Below are 10,443 nucleotides of genomic sequence, written 5' to 3' on the forward strand. Positions count from 1 at the left end.
CAGAGAATTAGGCACAAATAGATTATACAAAATGTAATCATGAAATAAAAAGTCAATATATGGGTGAATTAGTAGACTAAGTATAACTGCAAAGAGATTTAGGGTATTGAAAAATAAAATAAAGAAATTTCCCAGGATGCAGCACCGAGATTTGAAGAAGGAAAAAGGTGAAAGTGAATATATATGAAGGGTAGAAGGAAAAGTTCCAACATACATCCAAAAGGAGTTCCAGAAATATAAAAAATAGAGAACGGAAGAGAAGCAGCACATTAACAGCACCAAGAGAGTTTATAACTACAAACTGCAGATCTACTGTATCAGAAAATCCATTGTTGGAACCAAAGCATCTACATCATTCTACAGTTTTACAGATAATTCTAGTGAGCAATAAAGATTAAGAAATACTGCTTGAAATCATGTTGAACAATCCACCTAATTAATTCCCCCTGGACCTTAATTAGTGAAAGAACACTGGACTAGGAGTTAAGAATATCAGATTGGAATCCCACCCTGGACCACAAATGAGCCATATGACCTTGAACAAGTCCCTGTTAATCTTCTGGGAACTTTAGTTTCCTCACAGTAAAGTGTAGGAACCAACACACCTCCAATCTCACAAGCTTGGGATGATTAAATACTCACATGTAATGACACAGGCAATGGGTTAAATGCTTAATGCACAGTCTTCTTGAAACTTCACAACAGTTTTATGACATAGAACTATATTATCAGCCTCATTTTATAGATGAAGTAGAGAGGCCTAATGCTTTCAAGAACTTGCATGTGAAAGTTACTAGTATTAAGTTACCTGAATTTATTTCTCCAGTAATTCACTCTTGTATATTAGTGCCTATACAGAGTAAGGAATTTAATTATCTTAATAATTTCCTCCATTCTAGAAAATTACAGTAACCCTGTTACAAAAATTAGTTCAGTAAGCTCACATTTTCTAAGGAAAATTATTATTAGCCTGAAGAAATCAATCTGCCAAAAATGTGAATCTCTCCTAAAAAAAAAAAAATCTTGGAAACATGCCCTCGTCCTCACTTTCATACCAGTTAGTTAAAGGGGTGCTGCTCAACGAGTGGAGAGGCCAAGTGCAAAAATGCCCTTTGAGGACTGTTCTAAAGAGGGGAAAAAACCTGAACCTTTATGGAAATGTTTGCTCAGTTTGGTAATAAAATGTCTGTAACACTAGAGTGTTTGCCAACATAACTCTCCTCACACAATGACTGTGTGAGCAGTTTTTTAACTGAGTTACAATCAAACTGGCACCAGGGAAGAGCAATAACCATAAACTGAATTCTCAACAATATGTTTTCAGGCAAAGAGCTACATGACTATTTCCAGATTTGATTGCTATGATTCATAAATTCCAAAGGCCTCATGCTTCTCCATATCACAATGTATTTAGGCTTCACTAGTCCCTGTGAAGAGAGATAGAGAATTAATTGCTTACAAACCTTAGCAATAAAGCCATCAGTTTGGACCCAGTAAGAAATAAAGACAAGCTGGCACCTAAGCAGAACAGGTAAGAAAGCAGAACAGGTTGGATGCAAGCCTGCCATCTATGTGCAGAAATACGCCTGTATGAAGTCATTTTTGTGGCAGAGCATTGCAAAACAGAACATGCATACAGTATGATTATTCACATTTTTACCTAATGCAGGACTTACAAAGCTAACTGCTTCCAATGGACTCCACACTATAACAATTCTTTTCATCAACGCCAAGGGTAAAACGAGCCAATAAAAAGCACAAATTTCAATGCTGGCAAACATCATTGTCTCCTTCAGAAGTTTAGGTGAGCCTTCTCTGAATTTTCTGTAGCTTAATGGAAAGGTCAAGTTAGTGGAATTATCTGAGACTCATTCTAGGTAACTGTCAAAGAAAAACTAAACAGTTTTCAAATGTGAGGAGAAACTTAAGAGGGGGCACATACACATGAGTATGTCTATGGCCCGCAGATCTGAAGTGTGCATGGAACAAGAGGTGCAGTTGTTCAGACAAGTTGGACAGTTAGATGCTATTTAATGGGTTTTACCAGTAATGACAGCTGCAGAGGTCATTGAAAAACCTTACTCTAGAACATTTTGAGTGGGAGGAAAATAAATGAACGGAGGATTATTAAAATCAATGATATTCTTGACTTGACCCTGAAACCTGAACTAACTCAAGAGAAACAGTGAAAAGAAGCTGGAACTAAGAATCTAAAAGCACCGTCTTAGCCTTAGTAAAACAAAAGCCAAAGAAAGGATTAATAACAATGTAGCCTCCATGTTCTGGGTGAATACTCTGTGCCAAGTGCATTGAGAAGTTCTTTCTGGGCATTTTTAGCTTATTTAACTTAATCCTATCCACAACATTATTAATTCCATTTTACAGAGGCACCTATTTAGGCTCAGACAGATGAACTAAATTGCCAAGGTCACAAGGCTTGTAAGGGAGGAGCTAGGATATGAACATAGATCAGTGTGGCTCCAACATATGTCATTTAATGATCCCTGAGAGTGGGGCACCTGGGTGGCTCAGTCGGTTAAGCGGCCAACTTCGGCTCAGGTCATGATCTTGCAGTCCGTGAGCTCGAGCCCCGCATCGGGCTCTGTGCTGACCGCTCAGAGCCTGGAGCCTGTTTCAGATTCTGTGTCTCCCTCTCTCTCTGATCCCCGCCCCCCCGCCGATGGTGCTGTCTCTCTCTGTCTCAAAAAAAAAAAAACGTAAAAAAAATTTTTTTTTAAAAAATGATCCTGAGAGTTTCAAAGATTCATTATTTCATTTACCAACTTTTTTCAAAGATCAATTCTCATTCTAAAAAGTTCCAAATAAGATTCAGATAGCCATCCAATTGCATGAAACAAATATGGACAATACAAGAATAAATTCAATCAGAGACAACATGGGATCATATTCTGTAACAAAACATGCTCAGTTAGCCTCTCTCACCAAGAAAGGAATGGCACCCTCCAGTCTGTGCTATTGTTGAACACTTCAAATTACTACTAAATTCTCAAGACTGAGTTGAAACCCTCCCTTCAGTTTCCATTCATAGATACCACTGGACTCTTCTGTCATACATAGATATAAGCTGAATCCCTTCTCCACATTCTTAGAGACAGCTATCATGTTACTTCTCCATCTTCTCTTTAGGTAAACCAGCCTCAATTTCTTCAATCATCCCTCATAATATCAGACGCTTAATGACCCTTGACCCTCCTGTTTTCATCTAAACTCATTTTTCTTTTTTTTTTTTAATTTTTTTTACGTTTATTTATTTTTGAGACAGAGAGACAGCATGACTGGGGGAGGGGCAGAGAGAGAGGGAGACACAGAATCGGAAGCCATCAGCCCAGAGCCCAACGCGGGGCTCAAACTCACAGACCGCGAGATCGTGACCTGAGCTGAGCTCAGTCGGACGCTTAACCGACTGAGCCACCTAGGCACCCCTAAACTCATTTTTCTTTATGAGTATCATTCCAAGTATGGTACCAAATCTGAACAGATACCTCTGGAATGGTTTAACAGGAAGTATAGTGGAACAACTATGGACCAATTTTGCTATGGATGTTATTACTCTAACCTGAAATCACTGTAGCTTTTTGGCTGTCATATAACACTACTGGCTCATTCATATTGAGCCTTCAGTTCTTCTTGCACACACCCTCATTCTAGGCAAGCAAATTTGAGGTTCTAAATCCTGTAGTTATCTCAATGGATTTTTTTTCCTTATAAAACTTCATTAAATCTTAAACTGTCAGGATTGATTTGAGTTATTCTAAGCCAAAGAGTGATACAGATGCTAGACCCTACAGAGTTGTTTTTCCCCCACTACCATTTTGACCAGCAGTATTCTACATGATAGGTACTTTGTCAACCTAGGTCCCAGAGTAAGGACAACAATGTTGTCAAAGCCCTCTGGTGACCCATGGTGGACACGCAGTGGGAGCAAGAAATATTCCTTTGTTATTTAAACCATTCAGATTTTGGAGTGGCTTGTTACTACAATCTGGTCCAGCCTGGTGAATAAAAGAGTTTTGCAACATAGCATCTGACTACCTAGGTACCAGATGGTAGTTCCAGCAGCCTATCTCTGATTATCATTCAGAAAGCTAAAAGACAAAGATTTCCTTGCTTACTCAGTGTTACCAGGAAAGAGCTCTTCAGAATTCTTCCCCATCTGTGAAATTCACCATTACCACCACTGTATACACACACACACACACACACACACACACACACACACACACAGACACATCTTTCTCAGGTTCTTTTTTTTCCATTCAAAAACAAAATTCTGCCAAGGAGACCAGTTACAAAGTCCAAAGACTCCTTCACTCTAGGACTGGTACACTGATTCCCAAGATGGAGGCATGCAATTCTTGTCCAAAGGACCACAGATACAGCATCATGCAGATATCCAGATATTCAGCTTAGTTGTATGTGCCATGTCCTTTTGTTTTCAAAATGCCATCAGCACACTACAAAGAATCCTGTGTTGTTTTCTTTGGTGGGTGGTTAGGGTAAGATTATGTCATTGGAAAAGGGAGGAAAAAGTTAAAATAAAAATTATAGATGGAATTTCCAATATGTGACAAGAGGAATATGACCTTCAATAAAATAGACAGTCTGGGAAGATACTGGAATAGTAATTTATTATTTATCTCAGAAACCACAGATGTATTACTTCAGCTCATATTAATCGATTCTGTACTCATACAGATTCGATTGCACAGATTGTACCCTGTACAACCAGTGATTGTATGACATAGTATGTAACTTAATAACTACTCACTGTTTTCTCAGAATCTTTTTTTATTTTCCTAATTAGATTGTAAATAAATAACAAAAATATCCTAAATTTCATTTAACCCAACTACATTTCCCAGCCATACTGAGTCCATATAGACTGTTCTTATGCCAATACCATACTGTTTTTGATGACTATAGCTTTATAGTATTTCTCAAAATCAGGAAATGTGATGCCTTCTGCTTTGTTCTCCTTTCTCAAGATTTCTTTGGGTATTTGGAGTCTTTTGTAGTTCCATATAAATTTTAGGAATGTTTTTTCTATGTCTGTAAAAAAAAATGCCATGAGAATCATGATAGGGATTGCATTAAATCCACAGATGGCTTTTGGTAGTAATCACATTTTAACAATATTAATTCTTCCAATCCATGGAATATGTGATAGTTTTCCATTTATTTTGTCCTCTTTCTTTTCTTTCATCAATGTCTTATAGCTTTCAAAGCAAAGTTTTTCATCTCCTTTGCAAAATTTATTCCCAAGTATTTTATGTTTTTGATGTTACTATAAATGGGATTGATTTCTTTTTCATAAAATTCATTGTTAGTGTATAGAAACATGACTGACTTTCACATGTTAATTCTGTATCCCACAACTTTACTGACTTCAGTGATTAGATCTAACAGTTTTTGGTTGAGTCTTTAGGATTTTCTGTATATAAAATCATGTCATCTGCAAATAGAGACAATTTTACTTCTCAAATCTTTTTTGTTTTGTTTTTAGTAAGCTCTATGCCCAATGTGGGGCTTGAACTCACAACCCAAAGGTCAAGAGTCACATGCTCTACCAAATGAGCCAGCCAGGCACCCCTTCCTTTCTAATTCTGATATTTTATTTCTCTTTCTTGCCTAATTGCTCTAGCTAGGATCTCCAAGTTAACTATCTTGAATAGGAGAAGGGAGAATGGGTACCTTTGTCTTCTTCTTGATCTTAGAGGAAAAGCATTCAACCTTTCAACACTGATTATAATGTTAGCTGTGTTCGTCATATATGGCCTTTTATCATGTTGAGATATGTTCCTTTCATGTGTAATTTGTTAAGAGTTCTTATCATGAATGGATGTTGAATATTGTCAAATGCTTTTTCTGCATCTATTGAGAGGATCATATGTTTCTTTTCTTTCATTCTATTAATGTGATATAAATTCTATTAATTTCCATATGTTGAACCATCGTTGTATTCCAGGGATGAATCCCACTTGATCATGATGCTTTTTAATGTGTTTGATCATGATCCTTTTCATGTGCTGCTAAATTTGGTTTGCTAGTATTTTACTGAGAATTTTTGCAACTATATTTATCAGTAATATTGGCCTATAGTGTTCTTTTCTAATAGTGTCCTTTTCTGGTTTTCATTTCAGGATAATGCTGGCCTCACAAAATGAGTTTGGGAGTGTTCTTTAAATGTTTGGTGAAATTTAGCGGTGAAGCCATCTGGTCCTGAGCTTTTCTTCATTGAGAGATTTTTTATTATTGACTCAATCTTCTTACTAATAATTGGTCTCTTCAGATTTTCTATTTCTTTTTGATTCAGTTTTGGTGAGTTGTATGTCTCTAGAATTTTTCCATTTCTTCTAGGTTCTCCAGTTTGTTGGCATATAGTTGTTTATAGTAGCCTCTTATGATCCTTTGAATTTTTGTGTGATATCAGTTGTAATGTATCTTTTTTCATTTATAATTTTATAGATTTGAGTCCTTTCTCTTTCTTCCTTGGTTAGTCTAGCCAAGCCTTTGTCAGGTTTTTTTTTTTTTTTTTTTTATCTTTTCAAAGAATCAACTCGTAGTTTGGTTAATCTTTTCTAATGTTTTTCTGTTCTCTGTTTCATTTATATTTGCTCTAATCTTTATTATCTTCTTTCTTCTAACTTTGGGCTCAGTTCTTCTTTTTCTAGTTCCTTTAGGTGTAGAGTTAGATTGTTTATGTGTGATCTTCCTTGCTTCTTAACATAAGCATTTATTGCTATGATCTTCCCTCTTAGACCTGCTTTTGCTGCATCCCACAAGTTCTGGTATGTTATGTTTTTATTTTCATTTGTCTCAAAAAAAACTTTTGGTATTCCCCCTTTAATTTGTTCTTTGATCCACTGATTGTTCAGAAAAGTTTTATATAATTTCCATGTGTTCATGAATTTTCCAGGTTTCCTCTTATTTTTTCCTGTCTTCATGCTGTTATAGTCAGAAAAGATACTTGGTATGATTCCAATCTTCTTGAATTTGTTAAGACTTTTTTGAGCTTAAAACATGGTCCATCCTAGAAAACGTTCCCTGTGCAGTTGAGAATAATGTGTATCCTGCTGTGGTTGAATAGAATGTTCTGTGTCTGTTAGGTCCATTTTGTCTACACTGTTGTTCAAATACTGTTTCCTTACTGATCCTCTCTCTGGATGATCTATCCGTTGTTGACAATAGAGTATTAAAGCCCCCAACTATTATTATATTACCATTTATTTCTCCTTTTATCTCTGTTAGTTTTTATTTTATAGATTTATGTGATCCAACGCTGGGTGCATAAATATCTACAACTGTTATATCTTCTTAATTTCTGACTTCTTTATCATTATATAATGACCTTCTTTGTCTCTTTTTACCAATTTTAGTTTAAAGTCTGGTTTGTCTGATAGAAGTATAACTACCCTTGCTTTTTTTTTTTTTTTTTTTTTTTGGTTACCTTTTGCTTGAAATGTTTTTTTCTATCTCTTCACTCAGTCTCTGTGTGTCTTTAAGGCTTAAGTGAGTCTCTAGTAAGCAGTATATTGCTGGATCTTGTTTTTATTTTTCAATCCATTGCACCATTCAATGTATTTTAACTGGAGAATTTTACCCATTTTTGTTTAAAAAATTATTGCTAGGTAAGAACTTCCTATTATCATTTTGTACGTTGTTTCCTAGTTGTTTTGTAGATCCACTATTCCTTGTTTATCTTGCTATCTTTTTTGGTGTGTTGATGTCTTTTGATATCAATATGCTTTGACTTCTTCATCATGTTCTTTTGGGTAATTACTACAGGATTTTCCTTTGTGGTAACCATAAAGCTTATATAAAATATCTTAAACTTGTAACACCTTATTTTAAACTGATAAGAGTGTCAATAGAATTTATAAACTTTATACTTTTACTTCTCACATTTTAGGTTATTATGTTACAATATCCATATTTTTATATTGTCTAACTAACAACAGGTTATTATAGTTATGGTTATTTTTACTGTATTCATTTTTTAATTTTTAAACTAGAGTTTTAAATGAATTATTCACTACTACTACAATATTGCAGACTCTAACTATGACTATATATTTACCATTACCTATGAGATTTACACTGTATTTCTGTTTTTATGATGTTAGTGTTCTTTTATTTTCACCAAAAAACTCACTCTAGCATTTCTTATAAGGCAGGTCTGATAGTAATGAACTCCCTCAATTTTTGTTTGTTCAGGACTTTGTACCTTGTTCACTTCTGAAGAATAGTTTCATTGGATATAGAATTCTTGGCTGACAATTATTCTTTCTTTCAATATTTTGAAAATGTCATCCCATTCTTTCCTGGCCTAAAAAGTTTCTGTTGAGAAATCTGTCTATAGTCTTATGAGAGGTTTCCATGTATGTAATGTCTCTTTTCTCTTACTGCTCTTGAAATTCTTTGTCTTTGACTTTTGACAATTTAATTATAATGTGTCTTGGTGTAGCCCTATTCAAGTTCAACCTATTTGGAGTCCTTTGGGCCTCATGGATCTAGATATCTATTTCTCTCCCTAGGTTCAGGAAGTTTTCAGCCATTATTGCTTTAAATATACTTTATGTCACATTCTCTTTCTCTTATCTTTCTGGAATTCCCATAATGCAAGTATCATTTTTTCATTGTCTTATTGCTGTCAGCTTTCTTCACTCTTGCTCATTCTTTTTTCTTTTTGCTCCTCTGGATACTTTCCAATGTCCTATCCTTCAAATCACTCATTCTTCTGCATGGTCAAGTCCACTTTTGAAACTCTCTATTGAATTCTTCAGGTGGGTAACTGTATTTTTCAACTCTAGGATTTCATTTTTGTTTTTGATGGCTGCTATTTCCTTGTCAAACTTGTCATTTCATTCATGCATTATTTTGCTAATCTCATTTTGTTGTCCACTTGTAGTTCACCAAACTTCCTAAGAAGTTCATTCTGAATTCTTTGTCTGACAGTTCACAGATCTCCATTTCTTTACAGTTATTGCAGCTTTACTAGATTTCTTTGATGTGTCATATATACGTGACTTTTCATGATCCTTGGTTCCTTCCATTGGCATCTGCACATTTGAGTAATCAGACTCTACCAGATGTTACTGGTTTGCTTTGGCAGAGACAGTTCTTCACCAGTCACTTTAGTTTGGGTTTCTGGTCATATTTATTTTTAATGTACTTAGATAGGTGAAACCTGCTTTTATGGTCCACTTTTGGGTGAAACAACTGTTCAAGCTCTGAGGATAGGTACAAGGGATACGCCATGGGCTGAGAACAGTTGAATAAAACTGCTGGCTTGGACCCCAACCAAAGTGCAGCTGTAGGATGGGTTCCACACTTGCCTAGATTCTCTTGTCAGGATTACCAGATGATAGAGACTGGCTACAATATTCAGTAGTGGATGGGGCCATGAATTAACTTCCCTGCCCTGGGAGAGCTGCAGGATGGGACCCAGAGCCTGTATAGCTTGTTGTTTTGGAATCTGAACCAAGCCAAAGTGTGAGTTAAATTTCCTACTCTAGTGAGGCCACTGGTTTTGCTCTACAGATGGGAAAGCCATGGACTATGCTGCCTATTCAAGTGCCACTGCATGTAGGGTTGTTGAATAGGCTTTGCAGCTTTCCTGCTGTGGTTAGGTTCCCTGGTCAGATAGATAGGCTGTATTCAGTGATGAGTAGAGCTACAAATTAGATTCCCTGCCCGGGTACAGTGGGAGAAGCAGCTCTACGGCTGGTAAAATCCTTAGTTGTCTTATCTCAAACTGATCCAGACACCAAGTTCCCTGACTGAATAGGACCAGTGGCTTTGTTCTGCAAACTACTGACTTTGTCTGACCACCTCTTGGCTCAAGTGTTGCTGGGCCACACAGCTTCCAGGAGTTGTCTACAGTCCTTCTAATGAGATGGGGCCAGAAGATGTTTCTCTTCACAGCAGGTGGGTCTATGTGTCAGCAACTTTGCCTGGGTGGGAGGTGGAAGAGCTACTCCAGGCTACTCTCAATTTTCAAAACAGGTTCTCCAGTTGCTAGTAGCTGGAGCCTTTGCTATGAATTAATCCCCCTGCCTATGTATAGTACAAGAACACTACATGCCTGATAGTGGCTTTGTTCTAGGGATGACCAACTCTGTCTGCCCACCTGTCAGCTGGAGTGCCAATGAGCCACACTGCTTCCAGGAATTGTTGCCAGTCCTTCTGATCAGATGGGGCAGAAGACACTCCACAGCAGTTGGGGCTGTGATTCAGCTCCTTCCCTGGGCACAGGCAAACCAAGCTCTAGGGCAGGCAAAACTCACTTGAGGATCAGAATCAGGCAGATTTGAACCCTGCTGACTTCCTTGGTCATGAAGCACCCCTGACTTGATTCTGCAGATGAACAAAACCACAGTTTGGGATTACTACTTGGGCACTGCAGGGATGAACTTGGTCTGC

Source organism: Herpailurus yagouaroundi, unplaced genomic scaffold (assembly GCF_014898765.1).
Source record: "Herpailurus yagouaroundi ecotype Mexico unplaced genomic scaffold, PumYag 29, whole genome shotgun sequence".
In the NCBI taxonomy this organism is placed as follows: domain Eukaryota; kingdom Metazoa; phylum Chordata; class Mammalia; order Carnivora; family Felidae; genus Herpailurus; species Herpailurus yagouaroundi.